This window comes from Anopheles moucheti, chromosome 3 (genome assembly GCF_943734755.1).
Source record: "Anopheles moucheti chromosome 3, idAnoMoucSN_F20_07, whole genome shotgun sequence".
NCBI lineage: Eukaryota > Metazoa > Arthropoda > Insecta > Diptera > Culicidae > Anopheles > Anopheles moucheti.
This window is the reverse complement of record NC_069141.1, coordinates 85,947,934-85,969,988: the sequence shown is the minus strand read 5'-3', so window position 1 is coordinate 85,969,988 and position 22,055 is coordinate 85,947,934.

The window sequence follows — 22,055 nt, the reverse complement described above, 5'->3', positions numbered from 1 at the left end:
CTTACCCCAAAACCCAAACCCCGAACGTAGTGCCCGGGTGTTGGGTGGATCCCTTCGACGCTACCTACCTAGGCACGTCAATCGTTGAACAGAAGGAATATTTTCACTTCCTTTTGTGTGTGTGAGTGTATGGGTACGCGTGGGAGTTTTCCGTTTTGTACCGCCCAAGGGCGACATTTTTTCTCTCCATTGCACGCGACCGTTAGAGGTTTATGCAGTTCGCGTATTTCGCTGCCAGTCAACCACGTGTGTTTGCGCTTGGTTGGGCGGTTGCTTTGTGCATACGCGCCGTGGTCGTTTGTTTGCCGAACGCAAAGGGACGAACGGTTAAAATGGTTCGAAAAGTCATAAACGAAGTGTGTGCGGGTTTTCTTGTGCATGCGGAAGTGTTTTACAGCGTCACTTCACATTCCATATTCCTCCCATACCTAACAAAAACAACTAAAAAAAATATGCCCATAATCTATGGACAGAGGGAACATTTGAAATTGAATTCTTGCTGTGCCTTTTCGGTCTCAGCACAAAAAGCAGGATAACGAAATGGAAAAAAAAGAGAAGAAAACCCCTCGTACCGAATCCTGCACGCGATCGTACAATTTTGATGGGTACATGTTGGTGAGTCGCCACTGGGCTGGATGATATTTTATTCAAGTGGGACAGTGTGCATGTATTTAAGAAAATAAAACACATCGTTTCCGAGGTTTTGTACGCGCGGTACGATCCGCACTGTAACACTTACGGCGTTGTCAGTAAGTTGGCGGTTTTCACTCACCAGCGCTAGACAACAGAGACCCGTGGTGGAGCTGGTGGATTTATGTCAACAGTTGTTTGGGTAAAAGGTTGAAGTATTTATCATATTTGAATATTTGAATTTAGCGTGTTAGATACCAGGGAGTGTTTAATATTAAAGAAGAATGCTTGTAAACCGTGCTGGCTCTATTTGGAGTTGTTGACGAGTGTTACTTCTTCGTCGATAGTTTGAGATAATTGTCTGAGAATGAGGGTATGTTGTGGTCTCATGACTAAAGACATGTCAAGAGGATGATTTTCTTTAATATGTTCATTTCATTATGCATAATCTAAAGTTAAACGATGTTTTTGATATTTTCAACAGAAACAAACATTGCACACAAAGCGCTTTATTGAAGCAAAACGAATAAAATGCCCTCTTTAATTATATTCTATGGTTAATAAGGAAAATGTCAACATATATTCTGATCACACTCTCGATTAAAAGCCTCTGAGTTGAGTTTTAAATATCCGAATGTATCCGAAATTTCACTGCCGGTGAACGACATTGAAAGAATTTGTGTTGATCAACTGGTGCCATAAACGATAGTTTGCATAACTCTAACACACGCATAACATCGTTACGTTTAAGCCTCAAACCATGCGATGAAGAGTTAGATGATTTTGAGTACTAATTTCGGCAAGTAAGTTTGTCACGAAACGACCATTCAAATTACTTCCGGACAAAGTTAAACAATTAAATAATAACAGGAATAATTATTTCCAAGCTGGAAAATGGCTTACAAAAGTGTTTAAAGCAACAGATACGCTGCTTGCAGGTTATGTGGCTAACCACATTTCAAAGAAAGTATTTTAAACATGCCAAAAACCACTTTACCAATCATCAGTGGCATCATGTTGCATAGATTCATTTTTAATTGAACAATATTACGTCAGAAAGAACACACTATTGGCAGACACCGGTTAAAACGGCAAACTTTTACCCAGATGCAACTATGCTCAACCCAATTAAAAACAAAATGGTAACATTTTTACCACCCAACACGTTGTACAATGCTGTATGCACATTTCAATTGCAATCAAAAGCCGCTTTGATGTGAAGGTTTCTGTCGCCCATTGCTGTCAGCGTTCCGTTCACTGCTGGCAGGAGCTTAAAGTTCTTGTTGGGCGTACACTCCCCCATTGGACTGTTAGTCTTTTGGAAGTCAAGCAGAGAACGGTTGTATGATCTGTGAAGTTGTTACAGTTGACCTAGTTGGTAGGTTTCGACACGTATGAATATGAATGATACCGTATAAAGCTGTCGTTGGATTGAATCCGTTTCGTCAAGGCTATTGCAAGTTTAGTTATTGCAAACGACGTAGAACTTTGCTGTTTGTTCGATTTCGTTTCTAGTGAGGTGTTTCGAATGTCTCAGTTGTCGCAGATATTGATTATTTTAGTTACACACATTGCCAAATAAACTCTGTGCTTTTGAATGTGGCATACATGATGCTTTTCCCTTTCGAGAATCGATCATCGGTCGATCATACGACCAGAAAAAAATCGTACTCGTCAATGAGTAGGGGAAAGACTCATGGTGCCTCAACATGCCTGTTGGATTTCTTCCCCGTATTTGGTACCGTATTGGTTCCTACAGTATGCTTCCTGATAGGATAGCATCGACCGGATCATTGAACGTGTAGTGCAAACGAAAATTGTGAGCTTTTTTGTTTAAATATTTGGACAATACCTGAATTTCCTTCGGGCTTTCGGCTGTCTGCATGGATGCGAGTACTATACATGTTTTCGATCTCTCCGTGTTTCACGTACGACGCGACGGTACAAATCCATTCCTGGAGGCTTCCTTCCGGCTGGTAAACATACCGGTGCGAGTCGAAACGGTCACGAACATCGAACCCTGCGAACGAGGGCTCTGTTTACATGTCGTACGTGCGAGGATTAGGGGTCGTACGTTTTCGGGCGAAGATTACAAATCTGCCCAAAAACCCTCGTGCAAAGGTTGACCCGAAAACACCGTCCAACCCGATGCCGGTGGAAGGATGCGGTTATTGCTTCGGGTTTAATGGGTCCCCAATACCCGATAGCCGGTGTCGCGCCCGGTTCCCCCTAAAGTGACAACATCAGGAGCAACAGAGTTGGTTCCAAATGTTGCTACCTGTCAAATGGAAAATTGCCAACGGGGAGGCATTTTTGTGGTTCGACTTTTAATTAGCTGCATCGAAGGTGAGCAGATTCGGATTCGGGAGCAAATGTTCTGGCTTTTGTTTGCACGCTGTATCGAAACGTGAAAGCCACCATGCCGATGCCGTGGTGGTGGAGAGAGAGTAATGTTATCACACAACTGGTTCAATTGAATTTTGTTTTGCACCACAAAACAAGCCGCTTGGGTATGTTGATGAGTTCATTAGAGAAGCGATGCTGGAAGGCGAAAGTTTGTGTTTCTTTGTTCGGGCGAAGGTTACCCAACGCGGTTACCCCCCCTTGGATGGTTTAGCATCGTGAGGTTTGTATGAATGCAGATAAAATGTTGTATCGAACAAATTGTATGAACATATCAGAGAAATGTTCCCGGGATATCCAGTCTGTTTCTTATTGCTTATTTGACACTTTAAGCCTAAAATGCTTATAATAGATAGGGCTAATGATATACCGATTTCATATTTTGTTTGAAAATTTTTAATGTCAATTAAGGCACAAATAATTTCTTAATGGAATACACAACGTCTAGGGCCATTCATATATGCCGATCAAAACATTCAAAGATATCCTAGCCTTTAAATTTAGGAAGCAAATGTAAAAGACAAATAGTGGTTCAAATAAAAAAAATTGGAAATAATAAAAACATACATAGAAATATTCATTTAAGTTACCATCATTAACATCTCATTACCGCTTATGCACAATGAATATCAAACACATATACAGTGTTAAGTAATGCTGCGTAGCACTCGGTAGATGGCTACGTTACATTCCAGATCCAGTATTTATTTGTTTCCCTGCCCTAATCTACCACAAACCGAACAATTACGTTATATCTTCAACACTCATACAAATCATTAAAAACACGCTGTTCCAGCCGTACAAGCGCCGTTCGAATGGCCACCTCTTATCGCCTTAACAACACGTTCGTCCTTTACTGCCGCCCGTAGGAGCTACTTTAAAAGCGCTAAATTACCGCATGGCGCCACAACCGAGTGACGATGTTTACCGTATTTCAAGACACTCCCGAGTGCTCCACTCCTGTTTCGCTTCCACCGAACATTTTTCCCTTCCATAGCTCGGCGGGGATTCGAGAATCCGAGATTTGGCCCGCTGAAGCTAGGGCAAGCGCCGGTTGCATCGTACACGCCCACGACACCAACGCCCACAGGAACTAATCTTACCCGGAATGTGTAAAAGTACCGGCAAACGGTAACACAGTAACGCCAATGGCTAAGGATATCATCATGTAGCATAAATGAGCAAATAGAAACGGAGGTACCACCCATTAGTACCCATTCGAGGCGCCTCCTCGACAGGGATGGCCAAGCTAAAAGCTAACAGAACCGGTATGTGTATGTGGAAATGTTGCTTCCGTTACTCTTTTTCCTTCACCCCTTTTCGTCCTGCTCCCATCCGGCAGCTGGGATGCTTTTTAAGCCTGCCAGGAGCTGTTTTTCATTCTTGTCCTTGTTTACTCCCAGCACGTGTGTAGGACACACACACACACAGAAGGACTAAAAGCAATTGCAACATGCAATTTGTATGCGATAATGTATCGTTGAATCGCATGTTTCCTCGAGTTGCGTCGGTTCCTTACGGTTCCGTACGCCTGCAAATGCCCCCATGGCAACGATTACGGAGCCTAGATAGGGATGTCGAACTCTGCTCGGTAAGATCGTGACCTACAGCAAGCATGTTCCAGCGTGCAAGGGTGTAGAAGAGCAGCGAGAGCAAAATGGCTCTGCTTGCTGGAAAATGGTTGGCTTCTTTTTGCCAGGTTAGAGACCGCCTTTTTGCCGGTGACTACCTCTATTCGATGTCGGTGTCATATTCATGGCCAATGGCACTTTTAGCAGTGCAGCATAAACCCACAGCCAGGTGTGGTGCAAAGCTCGTGGGGGGTGTCTACTTTGAACTGAAAGCAGAACATGATAGAGCTTTTATGAAGTTGGAAAATCTATGTGTTGAGTTTACGTATGTTTTAAGCTCGCTTCGTGGGTTATAATTTTATCAATTGAAATTGAATGTTTCCTCTCTTTATTTTGACTAGTTTTCAACTTAATAATGAGGTCATTCAGCGGGTTTGAAAGGTAATGGTTGCAACATTTTTATACTAATGTTTTTACACGCACACGCCTGATCAAAAGCACATCTCAGTAGGCACGTGCCACGAACACAGCGAATGTTGTTAAATGATACGCTAACTAGATGGCATAAATTTAGGTTCATTACGCAGGCAAATGAATACGATCGGGGATGAATTCACTCTGGGGAGCATAATTGCACAAATTGTTTGCACGTGCAGGAAAAAGACTTCCTAATTACCATTTCGAAAGTACGGGAACGGCATTTTTTTGCGTTAGTTTCATTTACACAACGGCACAAAATAAAACAGAAAGCACAACATATTTTTGTATTTAATACGGCTCAGTAACGATCATGCACCCATCGCTTTGCAATGGATGATTGCAGATTTTTTTGCACAACATTGTGTAAGTAGCATTTGTAGAACTTTTAAAATCATCACCGCAAAAACATTTGGACCAACACAACTGTTGCATCACTTTGATTGTATCGAAATAGCGCCAGTGGGAGATAATTCTTCCCATTTTCCAACATTCCACGTCTACGTGTTGCACAAGCATGGCACAGATATCGTAGCAGACCACACTGGAACTATTCTTCTCCTTGTGCCCGCTGCTCGGAAAAGCTTTCCGGAGGCACACGCTCTAGCGGTTGTTGCTTCTTCCGGTGTGCTGCTGCCGAGGTTGGTGTAATTATTATTTTGCGGGAAAACCTCCAATACCGGGAGGGTGTGATTTCCTCCCGATTAGAATGCTTCAGTAGGCACCGGGAAGCACCGAAGAAGAATCGTAGTGAGCAACACACAAACCGGTAAATCAATTCGCCAAAAACCAAATAAACACCAGACGATGATGAAGTAATTGGATCCGGCCGGGACCGTTCGGCAAGTTTAGCCTCAGCGCCAAAAACAGGGTCCAAACGCGCCAAGCATGTTTGTTGGATGCTTCGGACGCAATCGAGTAAAATGTTGTTTTGTGTGCGTGGAGCTTTTCTTTCGTACACGTTGCGAAGTTTTCTTTCTCCGTCGTCTTGTTTCACACCGAGAAAGGGCGGGGAGTTAAACAAAAATAAAAACGGGTGGAATTACATGAGCTCGTGCCCGGACGGAACCAGGACTGAGAGAGAGCCCGCGGGCAAAACTGTCCACCGGTAATAAGTCTTTTCTCTCGGCAGCTTTGGGAAAATGAATGCTTAATGAGCTAGCAAATCGGGTTGGAAGGATGGGTAAAATACCCACGGGCGGGACGGGAAAGCTTCCCCTCCCCCTGTCGGGCCTTTTCAGTGCGTACGGTGGGTGTCAAAACAATCTAAAATGCAAATTAACTCACCGTCGTATTTTGACGGTACACGCTGGGAATAGAGCGAAAAATAGGAGTTACTTCTGGTGTTAGGTCTGTTTTCTTTTCGTTAAGATTTGCTTTAGTTTTTCGGGCCCTTAATGTGCCAAGGCACCCACCGGGGGCCGAGTGAAAGATTGTATCGGGAGTCACAAAGTAACAAAAGCTCGCATCCCCAAACTATGTTCGCTTATGGGCGAAAGAAAACCAAAAAAAAAAGCCGTTCGTTTATCAACAACAGCATAAAGTTGGTAGGTAGCTTGTGGTTAATCATCCTTTCACCGGTTGCTGGAGATTGTGCGAAGTTCCCGCCGCCGTTGACGCTGTCATTAGGTTTTATGGATCTTTTCCTTCCCGCACTTGCTGCGAGGTGCCAGCCGTTTTTTGGTGGCGTTCAATATTTCGTTATGCTTTCACCGAACAATGACAGAAATTATGCTTTTGGAAGCGGTTGTGACGCACACAGCTGGTAACTGGTACGCGATTTATTGACCGTTGCTTTGCGGATGAGTGAGTAAGATTGAAATTAAAGCTACGATTGAAAGTAAAACCTTTTTCCAATAACGTTTGCATAGTTAATAGGAGAAACAAATCGTATTTAAATTGGTTTGCTTTTCATTTCTTTCATTATCTTGATTTTTAATTAAGTATGAATTAATTTAAAAAAACATTTTAAATCGTTATCTCCAAGCATTGGGAGTGGTGCACTACGACTAATAATAATACATTTAAACAAAGTATACGCTCAGGATTGAAGTCTACAAACTAATATTTTATATTTCTACGAATAAAATGTAAGAAGAGTTTTATGTTTAACCCAAAAAATAGAGATGAAAGACGTGTATAAATTTTTATTTGTGTGTCACATCCTCTAAAATGTTGTCACGATCGTTGTGGTAACTAAAAACTATGTTTTAAAGCGCTGCTTAGTTTTCCCGAATATGTATAAGCCATTAATGGAGGTCCTTAACGCTCGATTGTTCAGAACATATATCCTTGTACGGCGCCCTCTACCGGAATCAAACGGTATTACGTGTGTCCTACAGGGAGCGTCAAATAATGTTAGACAGTACTACTGATAGTCTGAAGTCTCTACAGCTTGAAATTAAAATGTAACGCAGATTGAATTTTAATTAAGACCTTTGTGGGTGTTATCTTCATTGAAATCACACAACACTGCTGTCATATTTCTATCGACAGATTTGTGGAATTTACCGCAACTTTAACTAGTCATTGTGTCTGAGGTGACACCATGTATTGTATGACAATCCGAGGCGCTCTGTGTGGCAAATGCGCCACACTGATCTATGTCCGCTTATCTTATCAGCTTCCCTCCTGTGTCAGGTGTACTGTTGCTGGAGTGGAAGCACTCAACGTTGTCCACCGACTGCGGAACAGCTCAACCGCAGCGAATTTCTCACGCAGCCGCAATCACAAATGCGCCGTCGGCGTACGGTTGTGTGTAGCGGTGCGTGGTGTGGATCTTAATTAAAAGACACTTTACGGTTGGACTACTTCGCTACCAGGTGCCAATAAGTGTTCGGGTTGGATGGTGGAAAACTAGCGGGTTTCGTTGGCGTTCGAGTCGTGGTCATGGGTTTTTTTTTGCTTGTTGGTCTGAATAAATAGCGCCAAGGGGTGTTAGTGGAGTGCTGAAAGGTGTACACCCTTCTAATTTCTTCCACCAAATGGAACCCATTCTGATCGAACGCGATCAGAGAATGATCGGTTTTTTTTTTTGCTGAGCACTTTCTATAGACAGTTTTTTCGAATTTGCTGTCTTTTCTTCCTGTGCCCTTCACTTGGTTTTGGTGTTGAGCGAGTGTGTGAGTGTGAAAAGCTTTACTTTCCACCCCATTTTGGGAAGAAGTGGATCCGTAAAGTGTTTGGCACATCGGGATGCTTGGTATACGGCTTTTATGCCACCATTGTTACCGTTTACCGGTCGATTGAAGGTTCAAGAACCGGAGAGACCGGGGTGAAGGCTTGTAGCGAGGTACGCGTGAATGGCTTAATTTTGCCCCACCTTTATGCTGTACTTTTATATTCCACCAACCACTTTAAAGTTTGACCGGTGGGGAGCTCGCTCGGTACAGCAAACAGTGATTTATACTTCTACCGAGAGGAGTAAAATTTCATTAACCTAGTTATGAGAGGAGTTTTCGGGGGAAGGGCCGCAACGGGCCACCATCATATTCCATCCGTTTCGCACATAAAGTTGCTGAGCTGTTGTGAGCTGCATGTGCTCTCTAAGGTAAGCCACACCACCGGTCAGCGAAATGGGTGGGAGTTGTTGGACCATTTCGGGATAGACTTTTGCCTAGGTCTAGGTGCAATTAGTGTTTTCACCCTTTTTTTTTGCAACAGGTCGTTAGAAGGTGTGGTTTTTTCGTTTTATTTGGTTCGCTCAGGGGTTTTTTTTTTGGAATGGCAAATGGCCGAGAATGATGGACGGCGGCGTTGCATCAATCATGACGGTGTGAGAACGGTGGGCGCAATAAACTGATATACGAATAGATCTGCAAGCGACAATGTTTTAACGGGCCATTAATCTGGATTTAATGAAATGTAAATTGGTGTTTGTTTGCTAATCGCAGCATAGATGCATGTTGCACGATAAAGTGGAAAGATGACAAACACTGATGTGCCCACAAATTAGCACGGTCTAGACGAGAGAGAGTGACAAAACAGAAGTAAAAAATATCAACGAGACAAATCATTGTGTTTTGACGGATCACATGGCAGAAGGTGTGACAAAATATATTAGATGGTGCTATGTACAATATCATCATTGCGGATGTTAGAGTACCGTGCGAAGTAAACCAAAAAAACAAAATGAAAAAACACAATGCTAATAGTGAACTAAAATAACACCTTACTGCTAATAGCTTCCATGCGGTGGTATACCACGAGCTGATGGGAATTAAATTGGAACAGCGATTAAACTAGCAAGCAACACCTTGTGCGTCAATAATTTAGGGGATGAAATTATAAACCAACCAAATTATAGCTGCACATGTGTCCGAAGTCGTGTCTCGGATGTTTCAAACCGAAAAGCAAGCTTTGGGTCAAGGGTGTTGCATCATCGTTTCGATATTGGGAAGTTATTGCCCAATGCCATCGGCTCACGACGTTCCGAGAGCATGCTGTCCACCTTGAGTGGTGTATATTTTGAAGCACACCCCCAGCGCACCTTGAAAGATGGTCAAACATTTGTTTGTGAAATCCAAACCCAGAATAACTTGCAAAGAGTTTTATAAAATCAATACAATAACATAATTCCTGAAGTCTAAATAAGCCAAATAATGTCAAACATGACGCACACTGAAGATGCACACTGAAAAATGTTGCCAGCGATGACGATCAGACGTGTTATGCACACATAGCACAAACGACAGTATGCAGTGTTTGCTCAATCGTGTCACAAAGTTATGACATGTTCGGGATGTGTGGTAATAACTTCTTCCCCTTTGCTCAATTGCCCAGCTAATGTACGTACAACTGCACACTGCTGCATTGCTTCGGAAGAACCGCTTACCCCATGGGTTATACAATTTTTCCCAATTTTCCTATCATTTCACATTTCCCCAGGTTTTTTTTTTGGCATTGGTTTGGCGTGCTACCAACCACTGGCTGTGGCTTTTTCCTCGTGCATATTTCGTCCCCTTCGTTCGTTCTTTGTGGTTGCATGCAAATGTATGCTACTGGCGCACCCGGAACACCGATTCCGGGGATGGTAAAGTCGGAGGGTTGAAATTGTAATTCCACCCGCTTTTTAATATCGCATCCTGATTTCTGTGTGGATTGTGGATCGAAAAAAATGAAAGCACACAGAAGCTCAACGCTGGAAAGCAAGGCAGGAAGGTTCAAATCGGTACGGTACGAATGATCAGGAGCATCACGAATCTGTGCCACGTTTGCGAGCAGTTGCACTCTGTAACGATGTTAATTTTTACCGCACATTTTGAGCACGTATCTCTCACACCGTCACGTGCCGTTGCGGACAACTACGAGCAGTGACAGAGTGTGTAGTGCAGTGTGGAACCGTGGTACATTGTTGCCAGCTATTATCGATAGGAAAAGAGGTATAAATAACTGCGGTTTGTGGTGCTAAACCGTTTGGCTTACGTGTAGTATGATGTGAAGCTGATGGAGTTCGTGGATGAAGCCCATAATTCGGCAGTCACCTCTTAATTGTCAGCAGTTTTCGGTCGATTGTTGATAGTGCTTTCGGGGGTGTGTATGTTCAGAAGTTAGCATAAACTGTTTTAAGGCAAGTGAATGATCAATTATAGATTGTTTTGCATAGGCGTTTAGGAATGAAACGAACATACACTGTGGAGCGTTTTACCAGAACGTAGAATGCTTTATAAAATGCAAGAGTTTTATTAAAAAGATAGCTTTATTAGCTGGAACCGGAATGGGAAAGTCGGGTAAATTTTTCTTTGTTTGAGGTCGAATTTAACGGCTTGTCCTTAGTTGTTACTAAAGAGTACTAATAGTAGTAATAATTTCATCGACCAGTACCAAACTAAAGCCTACTTTGTTACGATTTGACACTGGAGTGAGTTATTTGTTTACCACATGTCACAGAATGATGGTTATGATTTAATATTTAAAACATGAGCTTAGCGTAAGTGCAAAGTGGAATATACTTAACCTCAAAACAATTCTCCAGAGTGCTCACCCGTATCCACTAAACCATGAAATAATGTTGGGTGTGCAGAAGATGTGGAAAATAGAAGGGAAAGTATGCCAGTATGCGACAGATTTACCAACGAGTGAACTTGGTGTAACGTGCATATAATGCTAAGACGAAAAGCTCAGGAAGTGCTCTTGTGCTGTCATGCTGCTCTTTCCCCAAACGGGTATTGTGTGTGTTTTTTCCGGATTCCAACCAAATCGAATATGAATGTCCTGCATTCTCTAAGTCCCTAAACAACTTAGCAGGGAAACCGTTACGATGCAAATGTGGCCTGAGGGTAACCACAAACAAACGAACTTTCGGACGGTACTACTACACCGGACGACGGTGAGTGCTGTAGGTGAGTTGGAATGGAAACGCATGCATTTATGTATGTGTGTGTGTGTGTGTGTGGTTGCTGTTAAGAAAGAAAGTAAGTTCTTGCATACATCCGAACCACGATGGAGTTGATGGTGCATAATACCTAGAGAGGATACCGGCTGGATTGTGCTGCTAATAGTTTTGGGGTTGAAAACACCACGGTGGCTTATATTCCGACTCCGTAAAAGGATGGAAGCGGGAAATCTCAACCGTAAGTCATCTTTTCTTTTGCAATGGAATTTGAAGAGTTGATGTTTTGAAGATGTTTTTCCTATCACTGCTATCATGAACCGATAGCATAGCATAAGTTGCGTTCGCTCCGCATTGTAACGGCGTTTGGTTGCACCGTTGCCCGAGAAAGGATCTTCCTTTCATCCTTCATAATCTCTTTGAATGTGGAAGATGGCAAGGAGAGGTAGCGCATCTTGAAAAGGTTTTTTTCCATACGAACCGGGGCGGGTGTAATGCGAGATCCGTCTGGCGGAAGTTGGGTTAATTTGAATTCGGAATTCCGTTGACAAGCCCAAATAAGTCGGTATGTCGTGGCTTTGCCTTTTATCTTCTCGAGCTGTTTTTCTTTTATTTGAAGAATGTCGTTGATTTTTTGCCGCAAGTTTACTGAGCGAGTTTTTGCCTTCCCCAAAGGCCGGAAAAGACTTCCACGCATGGGAGAGGATTGGGTTCATTCTCGTTGTGGGTCAATTTTTTGTTTGACGTTTCTTTCGTTACGTTCTGTCGGGCGAACGTGGGAAGCTAACAGCATTGCAAACCGATCTAGGACGGAAAAGTGGTCGAACGGATGGGCGCGGGCAAGGATAGTGTAATGCTTGAATTATGGTTCTTCCCTTATCCTGTATACTATCCCAAAGGGAGACCGTTTCAAAGTCGACAGGATTATGGGCTCTAATTCGGCTGATTTTAAACCACCAAACGATAAGCGGCATGAAGGAATTGCTCGGTCTTGTTGGTTCGTGGCAAGGGATGATTTTTTTTTTTTTCATCTCTGCACTCTCCTTTGGTGGATGGTGATGTCTGGATGATTTATGGTGGTCCTTTGGTCTCCTGGTAATGGTCAATGTAAGACGACAATTTGGATCGTCGAACTGGGGCCAATGGGCAAAGGATTTGGAACTGCTTTCAGCGTTCGGCGTACGTGATTGGATTGTAGGTTGGGGCTTTGAAAGTAAAAGTAATTGCAACACGAACTGATTGGTTACATTCTGAGCGGAAAGATTAGTGACGCGTATTTGCAGATGAATTAATTTAGAAAAATTGAATCTAGGTACATGACCCTAACGATAGCCATTTATCATGTAAAAGTATTATATAAAATGATGAACGAATCATAAATAAGGCAATTGCACCAGATGATATCGCAACTGCGACACAATATCCAATTCCAAAGTAATGCATTCAAACCAAATCTTGAAGCATATCTTCATTAATTACATTGTAATGTAAGTTAGGATAAAATGTATTCCTTGCTCCCTTACAAAATACTCTTCTAGTTGATCGTTCTTAGTCGTTCTTCACTCTTAACAGAGTAAATATATCTCAGCTCTTTCGTGTTGTGCACAACTTTCCCTAGTGCAAACAACAACAAAAAAAAATCAATCGCTGCATTGCATGACCCACTACTGTCCAATGTAGCATTCCTGACGTGCTATCGGCTATGTCCTTTTTTGGTAGCTTGCTTTTTGCTCAGTGCGAAATCCAGGAAAAAAAAGAAAATATCTCATCCAGTGCAAAAACCGGTCCCAAGCACAGTACGGGGTCACTAGATAAAACGAAACGCGCCAGAAAGTGAGAAATATGGTCCGCAGAAGGTATTGCGCTGACGGTAGACACAAATCAGGATGAATCATTCCGGCCAGAAACGAGAAGACAGTGGAGAATTGGGAATCGAGATCCAGACTCGTTAATCCGTATCCATAAACTTTCATCAATCGGTATGGGTCGTCTTCGGTGCCTTTGGAAGTTGTGGTAGAATGCGTCCTGCTGGTGCGGAATGCAAATAACCTGTTTGTAATGCACCGTATGCACCGTCTAGTGGAATGGATGTGACGAAGGTAAGTGAAAGAAGGTACAATAGGGAGTGTGTTACCTTGTGCTGGATCTCCACTGGTGGTAGATCCCGAATAGAACCGAAAGCTTCTGGTTAGCTGCGGTTGTTTTCACTGATGTGCTTTAAAACACAATTTATCCTCCGGGGAGTTTTGCTCTACACTGATCACTGGCCACATAAGGCGGGCTTTACAGATTTTGTACTTCTTCTAACACGATACAATTCACTTACATGTTTAATACATTAACACATCTTCATAGCGCGCGATTTACTTCTGTTAGAATGAATTGAAAATTAGCTCACTGGTTCACGTTAATTAAATCGAACGAAATTCCAGCACGAGCCGAACTTCTGCACTCTGAGCCACCGTGAAACAATAGCACAGATTCGGTGGATTATTATGCCGCGCTTTATTACTTCGCTTGTGGTGAAGATTCGTATTTTCCAGCTCGCTCTCTGGCACCGCATGCGGGTCATCTCACTGGCACCTCACTATCACCTGGTTCTAGCTTACCATCCGTTCACTTCTTCTGGGCAACAACCAAAAAAAAAAAACGCATAATAACATAAGAAACCCCCGGTCGGTTTAACTATCTTATTTCACCCCGAAAGCGAACCCGGGACCCGGGTGGATTCTGTTCCACTCACGTATGCTTCTCATGCGCGCGTACATCTTGATGTAATTATTTCGATTCCGGAAGCTCATAATTGCCGTACCGAGAGTGGTGCGGTGGAAGGGAGAAGGGTTCCTTCTCTTCTCTGGGCACGACCAAATTCGATAAGCTCACTTGCAGTGGAAACTTGGGCCATTGGGGGGGAGCAGAACAGGAATGGTAAGGGCAATCAAAACTTCCACCAACGAAAAGGTGGCGAAGGAATTTGGAGTGAATTGGTTCTTTTATTTTTTTTTTTCTTGGGGGTAGAGAGAAGGCGAGAGCGATCGTCTACAAGTAGTTGGTATGTTGTTGGTAGGAGGGTGTTTTCATGCTTAATGAAGTTTGAAGAGTCTTTCGTTCCGTCGGGTTCCGTGCACGAAACGGTGGGGGGGGGGATTGATTGGAAATATAATGAACTTAAAACTAGTAGAGAAAGAAAATTCTCTCTGCACCACGCATCTGAAGCTGGTGATTTGTTTGCTATTATTTTTGAATTCAATGTAAGAGTTTTATAAGAGCTGTATGTGGTTTTATGCCAGTAAAGAACCGCCTCAGTGTGTTTGTGTTTGGTTTTTACAACACCGAACAACACCTGTGGCCTTCATACGAGTGTCTTGTGTGTCTTGTGTACGCGAGTGAGTCAACGGGTGGCATATACAGATCTTATCGGACCTTGCCGTTCGCCCACACAACTCGTCATAATAACCCGTTTCTGGAAACGACTCTTCAAAATAACACGTTAGCAAACACCAGCGAAGCTTATCGAGTAGAATGGCACAACACTCGATTCTTGTTCCGAGAACTTCTTCATGACCCAGAACCATCGTTATGTACACTTTGTATTAGTTTAAAGTATGTAATAGAAATTTGTATTTGTGCACGATGCAATGAAATAGAAGGCTTTCTGCTAATTCCCTATAAATTCCATAGGCTGCTCTGTCGAGCTGCTGCCCACAAACAGACTGCTTATTGAACAGCTGGTTTGGTAATTAGAGTGTGAAACCAAGTCCCCAATATGCTCGTTTTTTCGCATTCTTTTTTTCACGTACATAGTAACCAGACCCAGGAAAAGGGCAGCATACCAATGTTGATGCAGCTACCCCATTCGTTTGTTTTTGTGTAACAGAATTAATGAGTTTAATTTATACGGTGCGTTTGTTCCTAAGGGAAGTGGATCTCTCTTTTTTCTATTATTATTATTATTATTATTAGCTACTAGCTTCCGAACCGTCTGTTGCTTCACAAAACCAATCCGCAAATGCCCATTTGTACTTTGCGTTTTTTTTTGCGTAAATTCTCACATTCAAACGTTGCACCGACGGATGCGCTGGGTTTTATTCTAATTTGCACGCGCGTGCTTGCGCGATTCGTCATCACCGCGAGAAGGGCGACATAAAACACACAAGAAAAAAAAAACAAATCGAATCAACATTCATACATCAACGCAACCGCACTCACACTGCCTCACGGTGTGGCCCGGGGAATTGCAAATAAGATAGCACCTTCACCCGAGCACCGCAATTGTTAACACAACGAAACAAATAAATTTAAAACCCCTATCCCGTCACGCGCATACCCGTGGAACAACTTCTGTCCACTACGGGCTTTGTCGCATTTGCGTATCGGTAACACTCGGAACGAACGCGTGGCGCAAGTGGCTTGCGTAGTGCGCGACCGGCTGTAAACTGACGGCGCAGATGGCGCGCACACCGTGGGCTGGCATGCAATTGAACTGCTTCAGAGTAAGGCAAAACGAGAGAGCGAGCGAGAGAGGGAGAGTGAGTCTGGTACAGGTTGATGAATATAAAGAGCAAAGGGGTGGTTTTTTGGTGGAGGATACGCACCTAGCGGTATCTTGCACCGACCGGTTTGTTCTTCTTCTTCTTTCGTTTTATGCTCAACCTCCCGGTGGTCATGTTGTTGGGCCAGAGAGCCCACAAACAGGTGAGATTGGATGAGAGTGAGAAAGCAGGTGAGCAATGAGGTGACGTCATCGTTTAGCGGTTTGTCGGTGGCCCTTCTTCAGCGCAAGGGTTGATTGTAAAGTTTATGGGGGTAGCATGTTATATTACAACTATAATATGTATACGATTTCTTGGGTTCGTTTTTGTCGTACGATTTATTTGGTCTTGTTCTGTAACTGCTTCTAAAGCTCCATTTATCTATTGAAATAATGTTATATAAATAATATGTTAGCCCTCTATAAAGATGTAATTTTAATATTTTATAAAGTTTGAAAAGTTGTGGTCCAGAAGCGCCTGAATTTATTTACTATATTTTCCATTTTCTCTACAAGAGTAATTTCAGGATCGTTAAATGATCGAGCACTTCTAAAGGCCTCAAGGTCACTTCCAACCAAATAACACTGAACACATTGCAAACAAATGCAGGCAAGGAATGTTACAAAAGATGACGAAAACGCTTCGAATAAGTAATGCAATGTGGTTAAGATTTTCCAGGATAACCCTAAAAAAAAAGGATACTAACTGTAGAATGAATGTAGCAACTCTGAGTTCGCTGACTACGAGGTAAGCAAGATATAATGCAAACGCTTAAGCGCTTCAGTCTTAAAAACCTCGAAAACAATACATCAACAGCAATGGCAGGCTAACCATCATGCTGAGTTTTATTGTTGCCATTTATCCACCGCTGAAGGAAGCAAAAGGCAAGCACTAGCTGCATTTTGCAAACAAAGGAAAGGACATCAAAAGCTTAAGAAGCATTCAGCAAGAGAAATTGGTTCACTCGGACGTGTCTAGGCGCGATGTGTGTGTGTGTGCCCTTCTGCAAATGTGAGGGAAGTTTAGCTTGCGTAATTTGTACGAATGAAATACTACGCTTCGTTATGCAAGCGAACACACAGAATAGCTTCAATTATGTTCTACTGTTGGAAGTTTTGTTTGAAATGTCAAAGGTTTTTGTGGTGACGCTGACCGCCTTGAGAGGTAATCGGTGCAACTGTGTCTGGTGCGCACGAAGTTAAGAATGTGTGTAGCAGAACGTAAACAGTATTGTTGGGAAAAGTTACCAAAATGTCTGCAGGTTCATGGGACAATCAGTGGTGTGTGAGCACACTGCGCAAGCAAAGTTTCCTTCTCCGCATGTTCGTTAGCTTGATCGGAAATGTTTTGTTACGAAATGTGCCCGTAGGCTTCGTCCGGTGCAAGAACTATTGGATTTGTTTTCCTTACAGCTTCCGCAGCTGAAAACTTACTCACCATTAGTGGGTTGTTTCTTTCCGGACTATCGTTTCCCTTTGCGCATTTTCCACTATTCATTTACATCACTAACGAAATGGTACGGGAAGCTTTTCCTGTTGCTTATGCTTGCTTCATCACGTTGAATTTCTTCGACGAAGGAAAACTGAAGAAAAAAAAAACCCCTGCGGTTCGTCAATACAACAATAAAATCTCGGAAAAAAGTTTGTCCCTTTGCTGTTAACAATCAGCCCGGGCAACTGTTTTGCTGCATTACGTCGGAAGTTGACCATGCCGCACATCGGTGGAAGGTTTGTCATCCGCTAAAGATTGTTTCGTGGAAAAATGTAGCGCTTGTTCTTTACGAACAATGACAATTTTTTCGTTGGAAGAAAAAAAAGCAGAGAAGACGCAAGTTGCAGAGTTAAAAATTGAAACCCTTTCACACTTTCATCGGAAATGGGCAAGCACTGTCGTGGATGGATGCCAAAGTTAACCGACGTCAATGGTGATTCTTTTATGCGAAAGATTAATTATTCACGAGCGAACGTTTTAAAAGTTTTCCATGTTTTGTGCGACGACTTTTGGGTCGCGTGGGAGAGATTTGTTTTTAAATATCACGAAACCTTACGAAAGTTTTTGAATCATTGTTTTCTTGTTGAACTTTTGGTCGAGTTTGAACTGTAAGAGTTCATAAAAAAGGCAAGGAATGTCATTTGTATTGCATACATTTAGGCGTGTTTTGTGCAGGGCGATGTAATTGAATTGCGTTCATGAAGTAATTATGGATAAGCTTGAAAATATGTTTTAAATATATCAAAATAATAAAATAATTGCTCACCATGTGTCAAAATAAAACATTAATAAGAGAGTGCCATTCACTGTATCATGTTTATTAACACAAATGTCAATGAGTAAAGTTTTCGTTGCAAGCAACAATTACACTTTAATGCCATTCCCTTTATTAACAAATCGTCTTAAAAGTTTCAATGTAATAACACCATTTCCCGCAGGTAAGTAACATTCCCTGAATTGTACAATTCGATCTGGCTAATTGCATCCCTGAATCGCTTTTCAGCCTGAACAGAAATCCCACTTACAAAAGTTGCCAGTGTGCCGGTGGTTTTGGACAAACATTTCGAATGGATTGTATTTGGCTAAATTCTTTATAATTAAAAATTAACAATCTCAGCACGGCAAACTTTCCTCTTTCCTCACTTTTGGGAACTATCCAGACAATCGGTTTGTAAGCGCCGGGATTGACGTTGTCTTCCGGTTTCCTCCCCACCGCACAAAGCCCGGACAATGTCACAACCGGTGAGATTGAAAAAGCTGGCAGGTGGTTACAACGTGTCCATCGTCGGTGACCATTGAAATAATTGGAAAATTATTTAGGAAATGTCCACCTGCCTAGGTTTTGTACCGCACCCGGGGATGATACCTGAGGCTTTCTTCTCCTGAGTTGGAGGAAAATTGCAATTTCGAATTTTCCCAACGGAACCACTGCCTCATCTGTAATGGATTCGCACACAGCTACCCAGACCATGCGGAGTCGACCGGAAATCTCGTCAAATGGCGCATGGTTTGGTGCACGGGTAGGCGGGTAGTGTAGTTGTTCACGTTCGCTTCCGTTTGGCTGACGGACGGACGAACACAATTGTCCAATGTTCACTGTTCTGCTTCCTAAAACCGGATGCAACAGGACGGTGAAGGTGAGGTAGAATTAGTTTTGTACCTAGTTTGTCCATGCCGTGCCTGGCTACTGAATCACTAGTACCCCATCGTGGGTTGCAACTCATGGGAGAGGATTTTTTCGTTCATCAGTGGACATGCGAATGAATCTCAATGTCAGCAAACAGCACCGACCATGTGCAGTTGTCTATGCGAGTTTCTATTCTGGAGTTACCACCATGAAATATCTACCGAATGACATTGGTGAGCTGGGAAAACGGGGGAAAAGTTGTATCCAACTGTTGAATGATGATGACACAATCTCGAACAGACCAGGGTGTCAAGGGACCGTATCGTATACAGCAGTACGTGTATTAATATTTTTGATTGTCGCTCAATTTTTTTTTCAAATGCTTAAAATTGATTCAATTGCTATATTTTAGTATTCTCTGCTGTAGTATCACTGCTTAAACGTTGCAAAATATAGTTACAAAAAATATTGTTTCGTAACGCAGCTTGCGTACTTTCTTATGTTTTTATAACGATAAGACGGACAATGGTTATGGAGTTTAATTGAACAAAAGCAACTTTAGCATTCACATAAATCCTGTAAGTATGCAATGCGAATACTTGATCTGGTCAAGGGCATCTAATAAGTATCGGAATAGGATTATCATTGAAGCGTTCACTCAGTAGCTCTATGTTTGATTACGTAATAGATGAACAACGCCTAGAGGTATGCAATGCGCCTTTTAAAGCATTCGTTTAAAGCAGTGTAGCAATGGTCATGAAACATGCAATAGCTTAAGTTGTGAAAATTGCACAACCTGTTGCATGCTTCGTAACAAATCATAATTAGTAAATGTTAGAAGAAAACTATAAATTTTTATTAATGTATACTTATTTTCATCTTTCCATCAACATCTACTTCTGAGCCTTTCGTTTGCTAATTATACGGAAGGGTCAAAATTAAATTATCAATAAATAAATGCCCTTGTTATGTTTGTTTTTATTTAGCTAATGCATTTGTTTTAACATTTATTTTAATAAACTATGTATAAATGTATTTTATTGTGTTTTATTTTTAAATAAGTAATAGTTGCTCATTGTTATAATTGTTTAACGTTTTTTTACTATACCTCATCTATAATTTTTCAGTGTGTTTATGTCCAGTCTATCATCGTTTGCAGTAAAACTATATTTCTATTACGCAAAGAACGCGATCCTACCAACCAGTGGATGGCTAAATCGCGTTCAAATCTTCCTTTATCAAAGCTTAATTGGTTTCTGCATTCTACATCAGCAGTCGAGTGCATGAAGCCACAGCAGACAGGGAGTTAAGTGAACTCTCCGGACGCACGTCAACAAGGGTAGTGAGCGTACGCGTCCGCAATTCTCCAAACGACAACCGCAGCGCACCCGTATGTTGGTGAAAACGTATCAATTATGTATCATTTCAACTTCAGCAGCGGGAAAGTTTTTGCGTCCAGCGCAAAATGTCGGGCGGTGGCATCGGTACAAGCGACGATTCGGTACAGAGCCAAGCAGGCTGATGAGCCCACGGATTGTTGATTACATCTGTGCTGGGCTTTAAAGGTACAGCAAACTGGAAACATGTAGCTCGGGAATTGAGCGCTTGGCACACGGCGTTGCCCGTTAAGTGGTGACAACAATTAAACAAGATGTCTACCTTTGTGCACCGCCGGGGTTTAGTTGGATTGCTCGTGCGTCCCACCAGGGACGCACCAGATGAACGGTGTGCACATGGTAGAGGTAGTCTGAAAGTGAACTTCATCCAATTAGGTACTTTAGACTACATGCCTACAGCACTTCACGCGCAAGGCAAGCTTCGCAGATACGCCGTACGAGCTCCTCGATGAACCCACTCGCAGCACCTTTGATAGGCGCTCGATGATGGTGGCTGCGACAAGAAGTCTCGTCCTTACTCCTGAGCGAGGCATCCACATTGGCAGTCGGCCACCGGCGACGGACAGAATTTGGAACGATCTCACAGGGGAGCTTGCTGTCGACTGCGTGTGCACTCGGAGCAAACCCCGAAACCGCCATCACAGAACTGTCACAAACATGTGTTTTAGTAAATATTCCACCATCTTCACCGGTTTCTGGCGATACTGCCGTGACTCTCGAGGGGATACGGGGAGACATGGTATCCTTTTTTTTCGAGTAGCGGTTTTTAAGTTGTTACCCCAGCTCTTTATCCTTTTTCGTGGACGGTTGGTCTTAGGGTTGAATGTCAGGTTTATCCTTTTTTTACCATTTACCATACTGAGCGGCACGTTGTTTGGAAAAGTTGAATATGATTTTTTACTTTCACTGTTGTTTGTGCTTCTGTTTAGCGATAGCGTGCTTTGTGGGCCAATTGTTTTTGAAAGAAGCTGGAAGGCTTGTTTTGACGTCGAGAATTGTGCCACAATTGTTGATTTAGAGTTGGGGTTTTTGGTTTGGCAAGGCCTGCAGGGTAACATTTTACCGGCTCGAACGAACGAACTAGCTCGCTTCGAAGTCCGGGGCTGATGTTGATGATGCTGATTTCTTCAGCATTCTAAACTTCGCTGGTACGATTAAAAGTCCCCACGGGGAGCAAAATGTGTTGTTTGAAGCGTTCTGTTGTAGGCGGTTTGCGGATTAGAGCGATGATTTCATGTGAAGTTGATAACTTCTGTCGACAACTATTCAAACATGCCTTGCCGAAACGGAATGTTTAATTTATCTGCAGGTTTGATCAAGCGTGCGGTGCTGCTAGACGTTTGACGTTTGCGTCTGTCGTGTTATTACAGCTTCGGTTAGCTTTTCAAACAGCTGCTAATGGATGATTTGTGTGCGTTGCGGTTGGCAGACACCGTGGAAATTAACTGCTTCGTAGAAGACTTTCTTCGGCGCAGGGTTCGTTTGAACCTAGATTTTTGCACTTTTTGTTGACTTTTCGCGAGAAACCTGTTGCTTCGTCTGCATCACTTGCGTTGAGATGCCTTCGATGGAAATGAAAGACGAATTTTACGAACC